Below are 24027 nucleotides of genomic sequence, written 5' to 3' on the forward strand. Positions count from 1 at the left end.
AACTTCGAGAGAAAAATCGCTAATGACACTAAAGATAACCACAAGGCCTTCTTCAGTTATATTAGAAACCTGGGCAGAAACCCTCAGATATGCTCAGAGTTAGTTCATAATGGCAAAAAATACACTGAACCCACAGATATTGCCAACATACTGGCAGACAGGTTCAGTGCAAATTTCTCCCCTCTCTCTCTCCCAAAAGACGAAATAATTATCTCAGCTGAATGCAACCTCCCTGACATCTCAGATGTCCAGGTGAGAGCTTCTCTCAGCAAAGCTAAAAATACAGCATCCATGGGACCTGACGGTGTCCCGGGTTGCGTGCCACATGAACTTCTAGAGGAGCTAAACCCACACATAAGAACGCTGTTTAATCTTAGCCTTGCTACAGGATACATCTCTGAACACTAGCGTACAGCTACAGTGGTCCCACTCCACAAAGGTGGCACCTCTACAGACCCTGGAAACTACCGCCCCATAAGCTTGACCAGCCTGGTCTGCAAAGCTATGGAAAGGATCATTATGGAACTCATAAACAAAGACATCGGGGACCTACAGACAATTGACCCTACCCGGTTCGGCTTTGTAAAAGGCAGATCCTGTCTTTTAAACCTGGTGGACTTTTTTGAAACAGTCACTAGAGCCATTGATGAAGGCAAAGCAGTTCATACAGCCTACCTGGATCTGGCAAAAGCCTTCGACACAATACCCCACTCAGGCATCATAGACAAGCTCAACAGCTTAAATGTAAACCCGTTTGTCACAAGATGGGTTGCAAACTGGCTAAAGGACAGAACCCACAAAGTCAGAATAGCTGGAGCTATGTCAGACTCTAAGCCAGTCACAAGTGGAGTCCCACAGGGCTCTGTCTTGGGACCCCTCTTGTTCGGCATCTATTTCTCAGACATGCAGGCAAACATAGGGGGGTTGTGGCTGACAAAGTTCGCAGACGACTGCAAACTAGGCGCCATAGTCGATACACCAGCTGACACATGCATCCTCCAGAAGGGCCTCACAGAAACAGACGACTGATGCCAGAGTCATGGCCTTAAACTAAATGCCAAAAAATGTATAGTCATCCCCTATGGAAAAAACAAAGTACCCACAAATTACCACATAGGTGGTAATCCATTAAGTACGGAAAAAGTAATCAGAGACCTGGGGACCCAAGTTGACAGTGACCTCTCATTTGACACCCACGTCACCAAAGTGGTTAGAAAGACCTTCTACCTTGCCCACCTTATCATGAAGGGATTCACATCCATATCAAAGGATGTCATTGTACCCTTATATTCCTCCCTTATCAGGCCTATGATTGAGTACAATGCCCCATTTGGTATGTACCTCACCCAGCACCTGCAGCAGCTGGAGAGACCCCAAAAGTACCTTACCAAGAGGATCAAGGGTTTCCAGCATATGTCATATGCTGCCAGACTAAAAAAGTTCCAGCTCTATTCAGTAGCATACCGCCTGCTCAGAGGTGATCTGTACCTTACGTACAAGGCCATGTCCAATTCAGAATTAATGGACATGCTCCACCTCAAAAAATCCAAATCCATCAGAGCCACGAGAGCTAAAGATCTAAACCTCAGCACAAATATGAATAGGACATGCTGGAGGGACAGATTCATAACCCAGAGGCTTCAAGCATTCTGGAACAGGATACCTGTCCATGTTAGGCAGAGCCCCTCACTGACTCTCTTCAAGAGAAATCTGGACGAATGGATGGGTGATCGTAGGTTTACCCCGGGGGTCATCTCTGTGTCATTGCTAGACAGAGGCACAGTAAACTAAATTTAATTTAATTTGTACACTTTTGTATCATTACATGGGGTGGCAAAAGCCACATACACTTTGGCTAGGCTTATAAATGCCCTAGGGCAGATAGCCTAATACTATACTATGAAACTATGAAACAATCGGCACAAATTTGAAACATCATTGGCAAATGTGTCCTCATTGAGAAAAAAAGCAGGGACAAAATTTAGACCCTTGTTAAGCAATTTTATTTCAGTTTCAGACAATGAGTAGATGGAAATGTTATGCACATTATTAGTTTCTCTTAGTGTGCTAGAATCAAATCCTAAAGATGTTGAATAGTGTACACATGACCTGTGTTTCCTACCCCCTCTATGCTTGCCCCCCCAAAGGGTCAGTACTTAGACGTCTCTTAGCTACCAGTTACACAGAGGTGGGGGTGATTTTGATATCAGTAGTGGAAGATGAACGTTTTTTGTTATTAGGGGAGTTGTTTTGTTTTATACTGCATCAGCATTTTCTTTACAGGCAACTGTTTGATATTGGACTATATACTGTTTTTTTTTTACTGGGTTTATACATTTGGTGTGAACTGTGTTTCAATATATTGTTATTTTGATTTACATTTGCATTTTTTAGCACTGTTCAGGTTTTTTGTTGGGGCCACTGTTATATTTAACTAAATAATTTTAGGGTTTCCCTATAAATATTATGGATCTTACTAAATTCCTACAAGGTCTCTATGCAGACAGGGATGACCTGAATGTTTTTGGATTGGGACAAACCTCTACAAACAATTCCACATTGGGCCCTAATAATCCTGAACATATATGCTCATCATCTTTTCTTAACTAACTAAGAGCATGAAGTCCCTTAGAACCAATGTATGGCATCTCAAACCTTTTAAGGCATATAAGGTACAGGGTATTTTTCCACGCGGCCTTAGGGTTTGCATTCAGCCTTTAGTTAGTCTGGCAGACGATTTACTATTAGATGAATGGCCAGCATAAGGCATCCATGGCCTTTTTGAAATCCTTATCCCATATTATGAGCGGACAATAGATAAGTTCATTCTTGAAGTCAAAACGATATGTGAAGAGGTAACATGTTTTGAAGGGGAACCTTTTTTTGATAAGTATGTCAACCAACTGGCCAAGGATTTACTCACATTAGAGCAACAGCTCAAAACCAAGAAGACCCATAAATTCAACCATGACATCACGGATTATGAGAAAGGCACAACCTCCGGGTTACAGAAAAATGTTACATTTGTTGAGCAGGATAAGATCAAATCAGTTTTCAAAAGAAAGAGACCTCGGTCCATACTAAAAGAGGCCCCAATGGGTGCAGTGGCACTTCAGGGGAGGATTCAGCCTCCTCCACTGATATCAAAATCATCTCCCATCTCTGAGTCACCGGTAGCTAAGAGACATCTAAGTACTGACCCTTTAGGGCGGGCAAGTGTAGAGGGGGTAGGAAACACCTGTCCCGTAAACACTATTCAACATCTTTTGGATTTGATTCCACCACACTACGAGAAACTAATAATGTGTATAACATCCCCAACTACTTATTGTCTGAAAATGAAATAAAATTACTTAACAAGGGTCTAAATTTTGTCCCTGTTTTTTTTTTGCCAATGATGTTTCAAATTTTTGCCGATTGTTGAATTTAAGATTGCTTTTTGCGGATGGCACTCGGACTCAAAGATTACTGATTGTCATTTCTGGAAATCTTCTTTCATGCCACACATGGACAAACACGTTGCTATATTTAAGGATTGTGTGCTCAAAGATTTGCACTTTAATAAGTTTCTCTTTACCAACATGAAACACAACCTTACAAGACAGGAGCAAGCAGTGTTAACTAAGCTTAGGAATAACCATGACCTGGTCATATTATCAGCTGATAAAGGTGGGGTAGTCGTGGTTATGGATTGGCCAATGTATTTGGCAGAGACCGAAAGACAATTATCTACTGGCCAATTCTACATGCATATGCCACTATATCCAACACAAAAATTTAAACAGGAAATAGACAGATTCCTGAACCTTGCCCTGGAAGAAGATATAATTAATAAGCAAACCTTGTATCACTTGACTGTATCTGACCCCCAATCTCAATACCTTTATTTATTGCCCAAAATTCATAAAGACCCATCCAAACCACCAGGGAGGCCAATTGTATTGGGCAGTGGGTCACTTACAGAACCTTTAGCTACATTTCTCACCAAATATTTACAACCCCTTTCATCCATGGTCAGGGCCAGGATACAAGATACTACTCAATTTTTACAGATCGTGATGGACACACAGTTGGATTCCAGTTGGTTAATGTGCATATTAGATGTGACCACCTTGTACACCAACATTCCCCATTGAGCTGGGTTAGAGGTCATTCAATTTTGGCTAGACAAGGCTAATTTATACTCACCAGGCTTTAACACCTTATTTGTTTGAAGACAAACCAAATGATGCCAATATCCACAGCAGGTCAGTCCAGAAAGTATAGCCAAGAAAACACTGGAGAGATTTAGCTGAATTCATTTAAAACACTAAGCATGTAAAAGGATATGTATGTTGATTCTGATGAAGTTTTTTTAATGAAAGCACTCAATCCTTATTAGTGTGGCATCACCAGAGATAATTTCCATGATGAAAAAAACTGTAGACAGGTTTCCTCTGAAACAACAGCATTCATAATTAATGTAAGGATAAATCTGTTGAATGGACAACACAGTTTAACATTTTCTTTCAAAAACACAGACAATGCAATCCAACCATTAATTACAACTCTTTGAGTGGGCGAGAATAAATAGACTGCAACACTCTCAAACTTTTCTCATCAATATCATAGGCCATCAAAACATGCCATGCTTGTATGTGGTTTGAATTATCAAAAGCCTTTTATACATCACACAACAATAGTCTTAGAGTCTGATGTTCATATAAAATACTATTTACTTAAACAATGACAATAAATCTTGCAAACATTTACCTGAAATCCCATAAACCCCCTCTTCAACAGCAAAAGACATAACCTTACCAATCATGTACTACAAAATCTTCATAGTATCCTGTAAGCAGAAATATCTAAAGATTTTCACCCTTTTCCCAAATAAAGTTAAGCTAACCTTGCAAATTTCTGATCAACATATGCCAATATCAAATCAAATGTTCAAAAAAAAAAAACTTTCTGAATATCATTTAACTTCTTATAAATACTATAACCAATACAATCTATTCCAGAAACACTATTAACACTTACTTGTGTTAAACAATCATTTAATTCTTATTTCTAATTTTGCTTTCAAACATTCATTGATGTTCTATGCCAAACATTTTACCCTTTAAATGATACAAAGAAGATGACTGAGGCACACCCCACCTCAATGTAACATATTGTTTCACATAAGTTAGAAAATCTATACGAGATGTTAACATAACCATAGAAGAAGAAACTAAAAAAGGCATACATCCTTCTTCAGAAGGATTTACCTAAAAGGGGGAAATATGCCTTTTTTACCCTGTATTAGGAAACTTGTCTTTTAAGCATACTTTTACCTCTAGAAAAATTGGCGATATTGTAGTTGAGGGCCTCACCAGTTAGTTTTGCGCAGAAGTGGGCGTGTTGCAAATTGAGTGACAACCCGGTCTGCATATTACTTGGGGTTTTCGACAAACTGGCAATAAATTCTATATATATTTTTTTAACATTTTAGGTCGATTAAAACTTGCCGTTATACACAATATGTGCATATCAAAGTTCAGTCATGCTGCAACACCCTGTAATACTTAAAGACTTAACCCCACAACTGAGTAAAAGAAAGAAGCGGTTACACTTCCGTACGATTGCGTGCTCTACTGACAGCACATAACCGTTCAAAGTGTCAATATGAGATTTTGGTGACTGTTTGACTGTTAAAAGCACTGTGACAATGGAAACACTTTAGTTTAAATAAGAAGCTATTATGTTGTATCAAATCCATAATTTAGCAGTTGGCAGTCCTCTTAAGAAACTGAAATACCCCAAGGTCAAGAAAGTGTTTTTTTTTTGTTTAAATGTCGTTCACGCCATACCGGTAATTTACTTCAGTTTACTGTTATATTTACTGTCCTATTACAACATCAAGTACACTTTTTTTCTTCGGTTGTACATTCGGAGGGAATGCATATTCATGAATGACATATCACTGGGGTGGGTTTTGGGCGTGGCTTGCTACTGCGCATCTGGTGAGGCCCTCAACTACAATATCTCCAAAAAATTAGCCTCAAGTATAGCAGGCTCTTTTCTAAAACATTCAGCCTCATTCATATCTAAGTAAGTGATATAACACTGAAGTAAATTAGTATATCTTGACAATCTTGAAATAAGTTTTCTCCCATAGAATATATGTGTTCTGTATTTATTCTTGAAAGAAATCCACCGATCTTCCCATGTAAGAAAAAATCCTTTGAAGCCAAACAATCATTCAAAATAGACCTACTAAAATATTTAACCCTTTAGACATAGTACATTGTCCTTCTAGCCATTTCATTCTTTTACCAAGTCATACTTTAGATGACTATCCCAACAGTAGACCAAATGTTGAAATGTTTTGAAATTCCTGATCATAAAATACTACTTTTAAATTCATAATAACTTCTAGAAAAAATAATCAATTTTAGCTTTAGCAAATCCCCCTGTTGCAAATAATCACACCTAAAATAATTATAATAATAGTAATAATATAATCCCCTTTTGACCTATATAAAGGTGCTCTGTATCTATAACTTGAGGTATAGTCTTAACATCAGTAGAACAAGCATATATATGTTGGCACAAATTATAGGTGAAGTCTCTCCCCGGGATTCATGAACCTTGCGCCAGGCGCACGCATGGCGTAGGCGCCACAACAGCAGACATGGCCGCCGAGCGATTCAGGTACGATCCAATCCCACGTGCACCACCGGCGTACGCCTGAGTTGCGCCGCTTCCGGCGTAGGTATGTTAAACACCCCATGTGCGGTGTTGCACCATGCAAATGAAGGCAAGTAGCGATTCACGAAGTGGCGCAGGCGTAGCATAACAGCACGGCAATGTAAACCAAAAAAAACGGTTTACATATATCCAAACATGACATAGGAGTAACGGAAGGATGCCAACGTCAGGTGTCATACTGGTGCAACATGCCAATGGGGAAAGACACCGAGAATGTCAAAAGAAAACATGCAGAAAATGTAAATAACGACATAAATGGTATGTACGCAAAAACCACAGCAGAACCCCAGGACATGTCCACGGAAGGTGCGGGACAATGAAATAATATGACAATGTCATAAAAGAGCAGTATAAGACACATCAGCATCACAGCCACAATACACCATAGTATGCATGGAAAGCCACAACCACAGCCCAAGGGTTGCCAAGGAGTGGCGGCGGTGTCTGGTGCCATAACCATGTATTAGTAGTCAATGCCATGCAAATGAGGCAGATAATACTGAATCGCAAAACCCCCGCCGGCATAAGGCTGCACCAAACGGCGCAGCGGTAATACACCGAGGAGTGGCCTAGAGGGAATACATGTCAATCTCAGAGGGGTGTGCCACTGTAGGAGGAAGCACATTGGAGCCCAGCAAACATGGACTGTACAATGCACATCACAGCATCAGGACTGGCGTGTGAGGAAATAGATGCGCTGAGAGTACACAATGCGCGCACAGATGCATGTGCACGAGGATGACTACGTTCCCCAACCCAGTCATGTGACGGCCGCCCCGTCAACAACCACAGATATAGGAAGGTGATGCGGAGAATATGAGGAAATGCGGAAGCAGTGTAATTAGAGTCGTAATGAGCAATCAACACCAATCAACCCACGAAGGGCAATCGGCGGCAGCTGACAACTCTGCATGCAGAATCCCGCAAAATGGGAAAGGGGAGGCATATGAATGCAAAGAAAGTAGGGGATGTAGCAGAATTGCAAAGAGCGAAGAACCGATACAGCACAGCCAAGTAGAGAGGTAGCATAACGGTGGCGGCAGACAAAATGCATGAGATGCTATGTGCCTGCAGGATGCACTCCAGGAAATAGTAGGTGCAATGTGCAGAAACAGTAAATTAAGGTGTAAAGCTAAACCAATGCAGGCAAGTGTAATGTAACACCAAAGGCAACAGCGTTGCAGTGCCAACGGTAAAACACGGAAGATAACCCACAGATACGGCAGCACAGACACACCCAATGACATCACCGGGTGTACAGCACAACACTATAAAGTGTGAATGCACACAACACACAGCGCGTATTCCCAAACGCTGCACCTTATGGTGTAAACACATGAGGAACTTTTAAAATGTATATGTTGGGTGCTGCCATGGCCATGATGCATCGGCATGTGTTAGAGACAGACGGAGTTGCGGAGGAGGGTGCCGACAACTACCGTAGGCCTCAGAGGAGAAGGAGAGTGTTCAGACCAAGGGTGACCTACCAGGGGCTGCAAGACCTGGAAATAGTAGAGTGTTACAGGGTGGACAGGGACACATTACAGCAAATAATGGAGCTGTGCCGGCCACGCCTGAGAACAAGAGACAACAGAGGGGAGCCCATCCCAGTGGACACAAAGGTATGTGTAAGCTTGCAAATACTGGCAACAGGTACCTTTCAAAGGCCAACCGGGGATATAATGGGCATCTCACAGGCATCAACATCCAGGGTACTACACCAGTTTCTGGATGCCATGTTACGACATGCCCATGAGTATATATACTTCCCCAGATCTCAGGAGGAGTTGGCTAGCAATATGCGCCACTTCCACCGTGTGGCACAATACCCAGAGGTACTGGGTGCGATAGACTGTACGCACATAGAAATCAAGTCACCACCTGGGGAGCAGGGTAGACGCTACATAAACCGCAAGGGATTCCCCTCCATCAATTGCCAGGTCGTGTGCAATGTGCAGGGCATTATCATGGATGTGTGTGCTGGCAGCCCTGGAAGCTACCACGACTCCCATATCTGGCATGCCTCACAGCTGTATCAGGTATTCACCAGGGGGGACATCACACAAGGTCACCTTGTGGGGGATGCTGGCTATGCACTGGAGCCGTGGATGATGACACCCATCAGAAATGCACACACACACATGCAAGAACGCCATAATGAGGCACACGCACAAACCAGAATAATCATAGAGCATGTGTTTGGGATGTTGAAATCACGGTTCCGGTGCTTGGATACATCCGGTGTTGCCTTGCAGTAATCTCCAGGCACATGTGCCCACATATTCATAGTATGTGCTATGCTACATAATATGATCCTGCGGAAACAGCTGCTGCAGGGACATAATGGTGTAGGGCCACCAAGCCCGCCACAACTGCCAAGGCAAGCACAGGCACAGAGCGTTCAGCACCATGAACACACTGTGCCAGCCCCAGTAGGCAGACGGAGGCATACCCAATATGCCTATGCCTTGGCAAAGAGGGAACGTATAGCACATACTCTGACAGCGTAGGCCCCATGGACTGACACCTCCCTACCTGCACACACAGTGAAATGGACGGCACACAAACATGGCCGCCCATAATGTGTACCGTATGGGCGGTTCCATGTGTGACTCCAACATAGGTAGCACCCAAACACTGCACACCCAACAGCCAGCGGAGCATGGAACGCCAACACCTCAACTGCACGCGGGTCTGACAGCAGACGGCGTAGCCGTATGCTGCCACATTCGGCGCAAGGTGTCTACATATGTACATATGTGCATACACAAATATGCAGATAGATATCATTACACACGTAGAAATATATGTACACATACACAGATATAAAGTACAACAGGTTAAACAGGGAATCACAGGGATGCAAGGTTACAGAGAAGTAAGACGCGAAATCTCTACATAGTAAACATAGTGAATGACAACCCGACTATCCGGGAGGGTGGACAGAGCAGGGAACGCCACCCATGGAAAGGTCAACCCACCTAAATGCATATTCGCGAGTCGGGATGATCGCCAGGCCACGATACAGTAACAGGACATGTGCAGGTAATATTCTTAGGATATGAGGGCGGAGGTAGACATCGCCACCGGGGATGCGGTCAACGTAGGTACTGTGTGCAACCGTCCCTGCAAAAGCGACAGTATGTGTATGTGTGAGGTGAGGGTGTCGTGTGTTCCGCTGTGCGAGTGTAATGTGTGTGCCACTGTAAAATGTGTATGTAGGTGACATGTGACAGGCGGAGTGGAATAACATGTGTAGGCATACAGTATAGGAACCACAGGCGTATGTACAGCAGTACCCACAAAGTAGTACTGAGAGCTCCTCACTGGCTAGGCGCGTGGTGACATAAAACGATGCAAAGCGAAAATGTCCCAGAATGTACCACAGGAGTATAGCCAACATGAGATGCAAAGGACGCATGTACAAACCATGACCGTATGTATGGCGCTGATATGTTAATTTCAACATGATACGTCGGCAACGTTACACAGCAATAGTCATGTACCACGGAAACACGCATGTGCTACCCCGGCACCGATCGTGGACACATATCGTCCCGTAAACACCGCTGTGTGTTCTACGAGTGTTAAACAAGCAATCGCCACCCAAATAGGTGGCAACCGGTAGCATACAGGCCGTCCCAAGTACAGGACCACAATGACCGTAAATATCCATGACAAAATGCCAAGGGATAGTCGGCATGTACGAACAGCCGCAGGTATACTACCGATGTGACGGAGGAATACATGCAGGAAGCACACATGCAGGCGGTACCGACACCAGACAACATCAACAAAACCTACACTCCTAGAACAACAGACAGGTAACTTGCAGTTCCCCAGGCAGGGATGGAGCACACATACAAGCATACTGTGTATGTATAAATGCAAGGCCCACAACCCGTACCCGTCACCCACAGCCGCCGATATACCCCATCGCACATATCAAAGGGATACAAGCCGAAATAGCAGCAAAAACATACAGGCAGTCAATGACAGCGGCATACCCGCAACATCTCACGTGGGAAACACTATCAGCAGCGGATGCATACCTGCATCCGTTGTGTACAGGAATACAAGAGCTATGTTACACATCCGAATGCAAAACGCCATCGACAGACGCCGCCAGGACACGGACACCCACATGTCGAACATAATACCATACCCAACACACACAATCCACGGCTAACACCACAGCGAAATGTACCTGACGCCACACATAGCGGCTGCAGTCACACATAACATAACACAATACATACCATCCCCACGAAGGTAGTGCAAATAACCAACGCCCAGACGAGGAATGAACCATGCCCTAGTTCCGACGCGTACCGTACGAATGGAGGAGATGCACAGGTGATATGCGCATAAGTACACACCGAGGAACAGCTATTGGTGTGATGAACCCACATGCCGCAGGTGACGACGGATATAAGGAAGACTCCCAGGATATTCAAACTGTATGTTCATACCGAACAAATACTTTATTCTCACTCGAGCCATTTGTTGTAACTAGCGAGACTCTAACGGAATAGGGAAACCAACACAGGAAAGGTATGTAGAACCCACGAGATGTACTGGTGTGTAACGCATGATATGTATGACAAATCTGCACTGTATGTGAACGGTGTTTGTAAGTAAAGATACCTGTCCATAAAGCAGAGAGTGGTGAAAGGTGGTTATGTAGTGCTAACCCACTGAGCATACCAACGACTGTGGACACCGTGTGCACAGCAGTAGGACACCATGTACACAGTCGGGATAACCCAAGGGCTGCCATAGGGATTTAAAACACAGAACAATGCCACCACCCACGCCGATGCTGGCAGTGGATGTCCAACAATGAAGTGCCACAGCAGGGGATAGGACATGTATGTATAGTGTCACAGCACACATGTGTATGGGCATATACCGTCGATGTCATACGTAATGTGCGCACGACGTGCACATATGCCTCGCAGTAGGGGTGACTATGTCAAGTATGTGTAATGTAAAGCTGTCATGATGGATATGTTCAGACATCATACACAGTATCACAGGCATAGCATGCATGATGGAGGTATGGCCTAGTGTTATGTACATTAACAGGATATGTATGGCCTGCACACATGGGACAGAGTAGTAGCAGAATAGCCACCTGAAATGGAAGGAACACCAAGTAACCATGTCCAAACGATCTGTAGCAGGTGCAATGTGTGCAACAATGACGTCTGGCAGGTCCATGTGTAAACACATGTGCAATGTACACAGTAGTGTCACCCCCCCATGGTAGTGTCCACTGAACAGCAGAGGTGGATGTCAACTGCATGTCTACACAGTACTGCCGCTGTGGTGGTACCATTTGTATGTGTCACCCTATCAGCAAGGGAGCTATCACATGACCAGTGCCACAGTGTGTCCCTGTGGGATGTGCACAGGACCTATGTTCCACAGCATGGTGTGTGTCTAGTCTGTGGAGGTAACACAGAAGCCCAGGCTAAGCAATGTGGCATGTGTGCACATATGCAGGAGTGCTTCATTCACCCCGCCCACTGCAAACGCCATGTAGGAGTACTACATGCATCAGTAATGTGGAGGACATGGCCCATGGCAGAGTAGATGACACCCCTGTGTAAGTGGTATGCAGATGAGTACAGAGTACAGCACCATGTGGGGCATGTGTGTGCACAGCAACCATGTACAATGTGATATGCATGTATAGGGACAGTATCCATGTGATACCCAGTGGATGACTGTCGCTATGCAAAGGTGATGTGTATGCACCATGTGTGATGTATCTGACGCAATGACATCTACATGATATATCTGCCACACTGACACCTGTATGGTTGTTAGCAGTATGAGCTGGTGGAGCTAGCATGCTGCCAGGTATGTAGATGTGGGATATGTAGGCATGGACAGTACTCCGTGACAGCATGTTGTTTATGTAAGCAAATAGTGAACATGAGGGGCCACATGACTGAGGACTGTGTAATGCCACATGTACCTGACATGTCGTAGGTAGCATGATATGCTTGTACCACTGTGTGACCTGTCCAGGAGTCACATAGACTAACATCCTGAGACACAGGGTATGATGTGATGGTGGATGTGTACATTGGCAATACCAGAATGTGGAATGGTGCTGAAGGGCAATGTGGGGATAATGTCTGATCTGTTACCCTCTGTACCACACCAACCACCCATGCAATGGTATGACAGGTGGCCAGCATGTGGATGTGGTGTGCTGTGGCACACAGAGGCCCAACAAGGGTGCCAGTAAAGGCATGGAGGTCGTCAATGAGTGTGTGAAGCATGGATGTGAGGATGTGCCCCAGTGCCATACTGAATGGTCCAGTCATGGGTGTACGAATGCAGTCCCACACGTGCAATGCAGTACCACCCATGTGTAGTGTGATAGATGCGGTAGTGTGGTGGTCAAGGTACACAACGTCCATGAATGGGCTAGCAGTTAATTCAGTGGGCTGCTGCAGAGACACATAACAACCAGGTTGGCGGGATATAACAGCTAGGGAGATTGGAGGTAACATTGGGACAGTGCCCTAGGACATAACATGTGCATGGCAGTACCATGTATGTGTCCACAGGGACAATGCGATGTCCATCTATGGATTGGAACCCTGTAGTGAGTGAGAGTGTGTATTGTTGGTAGGTACCCCATTGGCTGGCATGTTGCCAACAACATCTCTGTTGGCAATGCCTGGGTGACTGTTGTATGCTACATTGAATGTGGATGTAGCCAAACAACACAGACATACCACCACACTGCGTGGGGGCCCACACTGCAATGTACGGCGGTCATGTGCAGGTAGCTAGCTGTGGAGCATGTGATGGACCACGAGGACCCACCATGACTGTCAAGTGATGCACCACACACATTTGAACATACCCACCATGCAACAGCCTGCACATGCGCCCATACAGCACATGTGCATGGAACATGAATACCACCGTGGCATCTGTGAAAAGGCCAGTACCACCATGTCTCTGTGTGGAATAGCATGGTCCCTACCAGTGCGTACATGTAGCGGAAGTGCACTGTGATATGTGTCAGCATAGTCACGTATACTGTCCAGCTGCCGGGGTGCCATGCCATTAACTACCCCCGTCAGCAGACGTCGGTAGTACCGGCTGTTGAGCACATGTACCATGTATGCTGCGATGGGTGTGTGTCCAGGGCGTGGCTAGCAGGGCCGCAAAGCATATATGTTCATCAACCAGAGGGGGGATGTCTGTAGGTATAGCACACAGACACATGGAGGTATGGTGCATGCTGAGTGTAGTGTAGGTATGGTATGTGTTGTGTAATGTGTCACCCAGCTATGTGTAGTGCATGGCCAAGCATGTGTGGGTACATGGGAGTCCATACTAGGGAAGTGCGTGTTGCTGTCAGCACATGGCAGTAGCAACTGTCCGAGGTGCAATGTACAGTATGATAACACAGCCAGCATATAACCTGTGGTGTACAGTGTACTCTCCGTCGCGTGTCACAATGTGTCTAGCGGTCACAAACATGGGTATCCAAACATGGAGTACCTATGATGCATTGTTTTTTGAAAAAATACAGTATGTGTGTAAATCACTGTGTGATGTGGGATCCACTCACCTGTGTGTGTTGCAGTCCAGGTATGTGCCTGGGAGGTATGATCTGTTTACAATCTGGACTGGCAGGTGTGCTGTGTAGAGCATGGAGGCAGGTCCCAGGCACCGCAGATAAATGTCAGGCATGCCTTACTGTGTGTGCAGTGCTTGTGTACAGCACAGTGGAGGATGCAAGCATTGTCACACATCACTGCATGCCGTGCCTGCCTGTGACAGCCCTGCTGGAGACAGACATGTGACACTGCTGCAGAGGCAGCATAGCATGTGAAGATGTACATGTGGGCCCCACACCCTAGGCAGATGTCCGCAGGTCATGTGTGCCACAGTAGTGTGGTGGACCACGACTGTCATACTGGACAAATACCACATGCCTGCATAAGTACAGTATGACCATAGTCAACAGTCACAGTGACAGAGTAGGCCAATGTACAGTATCCCCGTGTGCAGACCACTGCCTACTGTACACCTGGCTAGACACACACCCAGAGGGTGAATACACCTTTGAGCCATCACATGTCCCAGTCCACGTAGTCTGTACAATGTCATCACAGGGTGGTCACAATAGCATGTGGTAAGACAGACACATTGTACCAGGTGATGTGTCATGTGTGCATATGTTGACTTGCACAGCCGTTCACATGTCCGCAACATACCGGTGCATGATGTATACTGTTACATGATGTGTGGAACTGCACTGTGACCCACAACAGGGCCATCTGACGCAGGTGTGTTGTGAATGGTGTAACCCATGTTCACACAGGATACACACTGCTGCTGTTGGCAGCCATGCTGGTGGCTACCAGTGGTGCATGCAGTGGTCATACAGACATACTGCACACAGTGTTCATGCAGGGATGTCCATTGTTGTGGATGATGTGTTGCTACGTGAAGGTAGGTGTGTGTTGTGAATGTTACACATCCAGATGACACCATCTGGCGCAGTCATGGTCGTCGACACCATCACACACATCCACAGCAGTCAGAACCCTGTCCTGAGAATGTGTGTCAGTCACCCTCGTACTGTGTGACATATGTGCACATGGCAGAACACCTCCCACTGTCATCTAGGATGGCTACGTGATGGCTGGAATGTGCTGTGATAATGTACAATGCTGGTAGCCCAATGAAGTACCTGGAATCACACACAGTACGCCATGGCTGCCATGTAAACCATGCACAACAATGACTGCCTGACAGACACAAACAATGTGTTGACATGTTGAACATGTGCACATGAGAACTCCCAATGAGGTATGTTGCACATATCGATGTACAACTGTCATCTATGGCCATAGCATGGATGCAGACGCACATGCCCCACAGGCAGTACCACGTGATGTAGGTAGGGGGGCATTGCTCGTGTACATGTGACAGTTGCTGTACCGCCACATGTCCTGCATAGCCATCATGTAGGGGTAGCAGTGGCATGTGACTGATGGACATGCCTGTACATTTGACCATGTCCCACAGGAGATGTGTTACGTGTGTACAACATGTGATGTGCCGACATCAAGCTGTGAAGTGTACGGCCGCCAGTGTACCTGTGTGACTTGTTCTGCGATGGGTGCAAAGGCACATAGTACTGCATTGCATGCCCACAAGCCCCACACAGGTGCATAGCCTGAACACACAATACAAAGAGGGTGTGGGATGATAGCAACCCACAAGAGGAGATGGGTACGGGTGGCAACCCACTACCACATGTGCGGGTATGGTGTGCATGTCTATGACACATTAGCACCTGAGAAGCTAGCGGTACAGCAGTACAGGGTTGCATGCATATATGTTCAACAATATCCCTGTGTGTCCCACCACTGGCCCGTGGACAGACAGACACCAACAAAATGTGCAGATATGATATGTGCACAGCACATCACCGATGCCTACTGTAGAATAGGCTTACTGTGTAGACATGTGCACAGTAGGTCTGCGCCAGCCGCACTCAAACACGTTATGTGCCGAACCACACCAATAGTCCAGGCCATGCCACAGACGGATGTGCATGCATCTGTGTATGTACGTCTGTGAATGTCTCCGGCATAGCAGTATAGCTGTGTCACTGTTGTGACCAACATAATGAATGGGTTGTATGTGTGAGGGGTGCGTCATACGTGTATGGTCAGATCGACGATACCATCAGTGCCCCTGCTATGTGAACATCCCTGTCCCCATACATGGATACCTATGCTGTGCCCAACACCATGTTTCCCGAGGGAGGGATGGCGGTGTGCAGTGCACCAGCAGACATGGGGGTGGCAGCAGGCACTGGATGTAGACATATGTGGTACCCACGTCAGTCCAGGCAACCATCCATGTGCACGGGATAGCAGTGTGTGGCCACATACAGCACTGTGTTGATCAATATCACAGCACATAGCACCTGTCAGGGTTACAGTGTATGCATGGATGTGCGATACCTGCATGCACCAGACACACCCCCACCAAGCAGCGTGCAGCCTACCTTGCATAAGGCCAGTGTCCACACCATGGTGATAGATATGTGTAATGTCCATATACACATAGCAATGACATATGGAATGGACAGCCACCCTGCCAATATCATTACCCCCCAGGTGGATCACATCCCAGTGCCATGTATGTGGCATACCCTGCCATACCATGCAGCCCTGCCCAGCAAGGCTGCACGTGCTATCACAGTCCTACATGGTGCGATGGACAAAAGGCACTGTCACTATCAACCATCCACAGCAGTAATGTGGTGGTGATGCACCCTGTGGTGTTACAGGTGCTGTGTGTTGCTGTGGACAATGTGCGTGTGTACATGCTATGCATGACCTTTCCTGCTAATGTGGCATGGTTACACATTGTCCCAAGTGTATCACATGTGCAACACAGGTGAGCCGTGGCAAGTTGTCCAACACCCGTACAGTGCTGTGTGGATGTACATGGCACAACACATGCATGTGCAGGTGTTCATGTGTATGTGTACAGTGCCACCACTGACGTTCATAATGGCCACGTACGTGATGTCTAGTGACATATACACAGCATCCAGGTGAACAGTACAACCGTTGTCACATGGGGACCCGTGCCAACTGATATGGACACAGGTGCAGCCAGGTACACATGTCCACAGCAGGCTAACATCAACATGATGCGTGTACAGTGTGATGAGGTGACACACAGATATGATATGACACCCACTGCTCAATGGTGTGATGGCAACACATCGGCTGTGTCACTGCCATGATGCCTTGCAGAGATTACTGTGCAGATGTTGTACATGTCATAGCAATGTACTTCCAGCAGTATTCCAGCACAGCAGTGTAAATGTGACCTGTCACCATCATTATGTCTTACAGATCATGCCACGTTCCCGGCTGCCTGCCTTTAGCCGACAGGAAGACGAGGTCATAATACCGTTGCTACATGATAATTACGACATCTTGTTTAGCCATGTGCCACTGCAGGCACAACAACGGGAGGACATGTGGCAGGATATGCGCAGGAGGGTGAACACCCTGGGCGGCCACAACCGCACATATGAACAGATCCGCAGGCACTGCACAGACCTAATCCGGCATGCGAGACAGCATGCCACTGCAATCGCCAGACAACAAGGTGGGACAGGTGGTGGTCCACAAACCCAGCCCCCATTCACACCCACGGAGGAGCTCCTGGCCAGTCTGGGGACACCCATGGAACAACATGCTGAAACCCTCGCATCCATCGTCGAGGTGGGTGTCTCCCAACCAACGAGCTTGGAGCTGCCTGGTAAGTCAGTGTTGCATGTTTGTATGATAAGCGACGTAGGAGTGGGTGTCATAGTACAACACATAATATAGCAACACATGCCAGGTATATGGCCACACAAGATGCATACTACAGTATGCTATGTTGTGTTTGCAGACATGTGCATAGCACATGCTAACACACAGGTGCATGATGTGACATGCACAGTGCTTACCGTGGCGATAGTAATGGATAATGTGTATACCTTTGTGTCATCCCTATACAGGTATGTATGGCGTGTCGCACAGACAAGGGTCTGTCGCAGGTAAGTCTGTTGCTAGTAAAAGGCATGATACGGTGTATCGATATTCCCCATGTGTCCAGGTATGACATGCACACCTGGGTGTGCCCCAGTCACGGTATACAGGTTGCACCACCCGACACACACCACCCATGTACAGTAGATACAACCGTTAGTATAGACTGGCATGACACCACATAACCCATTGGTGTGATATGTGCAGTCAGCTATGCATACAATGGTGGAGGTGTTCCACAATGGCTGCATGTGTAGTATGCATTGGTATGCCTCTGTGGTATGCACACAGTACCACATAGTGAGCTGTGATCTGGGCAGAGCACAGGTGTTACCACTGTGACCTATGCTCCTGCATTGGGTGCACACGTTGTGACATGGCACATGACATGTCCCATGCACGTGGATGTCTGTCCGCAACATTGTCACACCATGACATGACCTATGCACGACATAGCAGACATCCACAATGTCTGCATAGCCTTAGGGAATGTGACACCTCAGACTAGTACGGTTGTATGTCACATGGGCCACCACAGGGCCGTGTGCATGATGCGCATCACACACAATTGTCGATGACCCAGACAAACATGGCCATGGGTGATACCTACAGGCATGTTGCCACACAGTACATCCGCAGTGGGTAGTCACCGTTGCACCATGTCCACACATAGTGGGCTCATCACTGTAGTGGACCCCCTGGACATCCGATGTGGTACACCAGTGAAATGGAATGCCTGTCTGCAGCCACTAGAGGTGCCACCAATGTCTACCATATACGTGCTGCTGAGCAGCTGAACTGACTTGCAGACATGGCAACGTAATGCGTCCAGGTCACGCATCGCACAGAAACATACCTGTGTCCTGCTACCGTGCAGTGGCACAGTGCCTGTACTCCCCACTGTACAGCTATGTACACAGCTCACACCAACCACACCTGCACAGACATCCTAGTTACACATGCATTGTATTTGTAGACTGTACACATAACACTGCACTGTGACATCCGTTGTGATGTGGTGCATGTGGTGGGACACCATCGTCACATGTCCACATGATACCGCACATGTTTGCGGTGTACATGACATAGTGACGGCAGCCATGTGTACTGTTAACCCACCCGTGGCCACACGGTGTATCATGGTGATGCATGCAAACTACCATGAATGTGTGTACTGCATGCCTACTAAAAGACACCTGCCTGATGTAGTGTGCACTCCAGGGCAGTATGCATACTGCCACTATTAATGTCTGGGCTGCATTCACTGGGCTGTGGTGTGGGAATGCTGCATGCCACCTGCAATATCACATGCATGATGTGTCTGCATGTGTGTGTGTCCGTGTGTGTGTCCGCGTGTGTGTGTCCACATGTGTGTGTGTGTGTGTGTGTCTGTGTGTGTGTCTGCGTGTGTGTAATGTAACTTACGGTATGTCTTTGTATTCACAGGTGCTGTAGGTGCGTTCCCCTCCTGCGGTCCATCTGATGCTAGTGTCCCCACAGATACTAGTGGTGATGACCATGTGCATGAGGCACAGGCAGGGTCGTCACAGGCAGACACTGTGCCATTGGAGAACATCACACTTACGTCCCCTTCATCCCCGCACACGGTTCAGATGCCGACACATACCCCAACACCGTTGCCCATAGATGATGGACAGTCAGCGTCTGTTGGCACCGAGCAGGAATGTGTGGTGGCTGCAGAAGGTGCGGGTACACACGATGTTGCCAGTGTAATGACTGGTGGAGTGCCACACAGGCATGTGGCAGGTGCTGCTCATAGGAGGAGCACTGCTAGACATACACCTGCCGTACAGGGTGCAGCAGCTGGTATAACCAGACGCATGTTCCAGACTGTAATGGCGGCGCAGGCACGTGCCGAACGGCAGAACCAGGAAGGGCAGAGGCTGCAGAGGTCCGCAATCTGTTCCTTAAATGAGAACATCCAGTCATTGGCGAATGCCCAACAGCATCTTGCCGATGTTCTGGATAGGAGATTGGGTGAGATGGCTGGGATCCTCGACCGAGGCATGGCCATCCGTGAGCTGTCCATGCTGGAACACCTGGTAGGGGTGAGACATAGGGCACGTGGGCATGGGCCAGTAACACCACCAAGTGCAGGTCAACATGTGCGTGCCACCTCCCATGCCCACCCACACAGTGCTGGTAGCAGCAGCAGTGCAGCTGCTACTACACCAACCACACCAGGACACAGCAGGCCACGTGGATGTGGCCCTGGACGGCCCCTGCGTGGACACGTTTCCAGCGGACATGTGTCATCGGAGAGTGGCCACTCTATACCTCCACCCGGTAGTGCCCGTGCGACCCCAGGCAGGCATGGGTCACGTCGCCGCAGGCGGACATAGTGAGCCGTACCACCTGCACTGTACAGTCTGGGGCTGCCAAGTATACCCCGTGTAGGCATCACAGATGACTGAACAGTGTACACACATACCCACAAACAGCAAACACAACTGTAGGGCTCCACCACATCCACATGCATTCTGCACAGTCATGCCCAGTAAATGCACAGGCCCTTACACACACACATGATGTCATCCATTGGTACAGCCTATGCCTGTGGCACACATATCACCCTGTGCATATGATGAAGTCTCTGCTGCAGAACCGTGAGCTACACCATCGGTGCATGGTTATGCAAATATATTCTGATGCACAGGGTGGACAAGATAGTGAGAGGTGTATGTGATACCTGTGTCTGCATAGTACGCGATGTGTATGTTGTGGTGGTTGTGTATGGCAGGTGACAGGTGCGTATGTGATGTGGGTCATGCACTGACATCATGCAGCAGACATACCATGTAGTGCAGGTGCAGCATTCATTGTTCTGTGTACACAGTATGCATGGTGGTTACATGTGTAGCACCATGTTGGTTCAGTTAACCCGTATGCCAATTATGGTGTACTTGCATGTGCCTACTGGGAGCACTGTTATCAGTTCCCCACATGTAGTCGTGGGGTACCCACAGGCACATCTGGCAATATCAGCATAGCACAGGTACCCGCAACCGGCATGGACCCCTACATAGGTACATAGGCGCACATGTACATACCAGGCTATGTGCCCTACGGCATGTGTAAACCTAGCAAGACTGTGTGTGGCTGCTAACACCCCTTAGGATGAGGATACCACATCCATCAGTCTCCTGTCCCCCATCCAGCACTGACACAGAGATAATGCCTGGCGCATACCTATGATCACACATCCACACGTCATGATTACTCCTGGACAAAGGCAGTCAGGGCCTCTGCTTCACATGGGCTGGCAATCCTCTCCGTGTTGTAGGGGGTCTCTGGGCATTGACCCTGTTCCCCCAGCATGTCCTAGTCATCTTTGTGGTGAGGTGTCTGACAGTCGCTTCTGTGGCCGTGTTTGCCCGGAGCCTAGGAGGTGGAACTTGTCCATGTCACCCAGGTCAGACATGGCCGTGTATGTCAGGCACAAATCACCACAGAGCAGACGTGCTGGGAAGGTATACAGCTGGAGTCCCCTTGGTCAGGCAGCGTGTGACACATGTCCCAGCACCTTTATCCCCGCGTCGTGGAATGTTTGTGGTCCTTCCGAGTGCTGCAGGTGTCAGGTTAGGTACAGCCCAGATGTGCCATTGTACGCAATCATTGCTCTGGTGTGTGATGTGTACAGGGGTACAATGAACACCCCTGATGTGGATGTGATTCCTTCCAGACCAGGTGGCCACAGTGGAATGTCTTCCCACCCACATTGGCATTGTGTGTGTTGACAGAGGTTACTGACAGGTGTGGTACCCATTTCCATGAATACGTCCACCATGTTGAATGGATTACCACCTACATGTTACGTCGGGGCAAACATGTCCTTCCCACTGGGTAGGTCTGCACCTTCTCTGGCATGTAGCAGCAGGCCATGGCTCTGGCACCAGTTATCCATGTCTATGACGCCCTAGGTGGATGTCCGTGTCAGATGGGGTGTTGGGTATGGTGGCTGGTGTGCAGTCATCTGCATACCTTGTCTGCCACAATCCCCCTATGTTTGCATTCACATTGGAAGGTCGAATGCCGAACAGCAGGGGGCCCAGGACCAAGCCCTGTGGGCCTCCATTCGAGACCAGCTTTGAGTCTGACACGGCACCAGGAACACAAACCCTGTGTGGTGTGACCTCCAACCATTCTGAGAACCATCGTGTGACATATGTCCCCACATGTACGCTGGCGAGCCTTTCCATGAGTCCCACGTGGAGTGTGTTCTGAACGCTCCCACCAGGTCATGGTAGTGTGTGCAAACCGACGTACCCCCATCAATGGCCTTAGTGACCGCTCCAGACAGGACGAGCAGGTTTGGGAGGCAGGATCTGCCCTTGACTAAGTCGTTGTGGGTATGTTCCGGTATTGGCTGTACACCACTATCTGTATTCATGGGCACCTGTATGGACCTCCCCGCAGCTTTGCAGACAAGGCTTGTCAAGCTGATAGGGCGGGAATGTCTACAGTCCATAAGAGCACTACCCTGGCATAGTGGGACCACGGCTGCCGTATGCCATCCAGCGGGGACCTAGCCCATAGTAAGGCTAACATGACACAGCGGCCTTATGTGTGGGGTGAGGGCCTCAATGAGGTTGGGTAGCACACAGCCAGGGACACCATCGGAGCCCACTGGTGCTGTGTTCACTGCCTAACAGATATCAGATCACTCCAGGGCATATGAGATGTTTCGGAGGCTAGACTCTGGTGGGATGGATATGTCCCCTCTTGGGGGGGGGTGGATGTATGCATGGAACATGTCCGCTGGTTTGTTGACAATGTCTGTGGGTGCAGTGACCATTGTACCATTCTGGATCATTTCCGGCCATGACTGTGCACTCCCACCCATGTCCCTACCACAGTTAAGGAAGGCCCTATGGTTGTCTCATGTGCCCTCTGCAGTACCACTCCCACAAGCGGCCTTGGATGATTGTACGTGTGGCTGTATGTTGACGCCGGTATGAATGGGTGATGGCTTCCCTGGTACTGATATTGCTCTGTCATGTATTAGCTCCAACTGTTGATGTACAGTTTGTCAGTGGCTGGGGTCCACCAGACCATGTGCCTACCTTTGGTGGACAAGGTCCTGATGTTATCATGATCGCTTGGTGCAGACATCACTGGGGGTGCTCAGAGAAGGCATTCGTAAGGGAGTTGGCAGTGCGGCCTGTGTTCACCACTGGCATGGAGGACTTGTAGGGTACCACACCGGTCGTATGATGTGTGTGGTTTGCTGTGGAGAGGTCGTCACTTAGGTCTCCCATGCCGGTGTTGGGTGCAGGATGTGGATTACCAGTGGATCCACTATATGGTCTGACATCACCATTGAGGGATGTACATCCTGTGTGGAGCATATCCTCCCCATGTGTGATGGGCAGAACTGGTATACGTCCCCCCCTAGTGGGTATGGTTCATGGCTGTTTCACAGCAGTCAGGTATATGAACACCCGGGACCTGTGGCGTAGGGTGTTGTGTCATGGGTAATGTTCCCGGTCTATGTATGGGTGGTTGATGTCACCCAATACGGTGCTGTTGTGAGAGCATGCACACTCACCAGTGTCCTCAGGACGGCTGTGCAGGTATCCTGGGTTTGGGAGAGTGGTCTGTAGCATGCAACATACTGTAGGGCAGTCCTACCCATGGTTAATTGCACCTGGATATTCCC

This window comes from Protopterus annectens, chromosome 1.part1 (assembly GCF_019279795.1).
Source record: "Protopterus annectens isolate FY-2018-M chromosome 1.part1, PAN1.0, whole genome shotgun sequence".
Taxonomy (NCBI): domain Eukaryota; kingdom Metazoa; phylum Chordata; order Ceratodontiformes; family Protopteridae; genus Protopterus; species Protopterus annectens.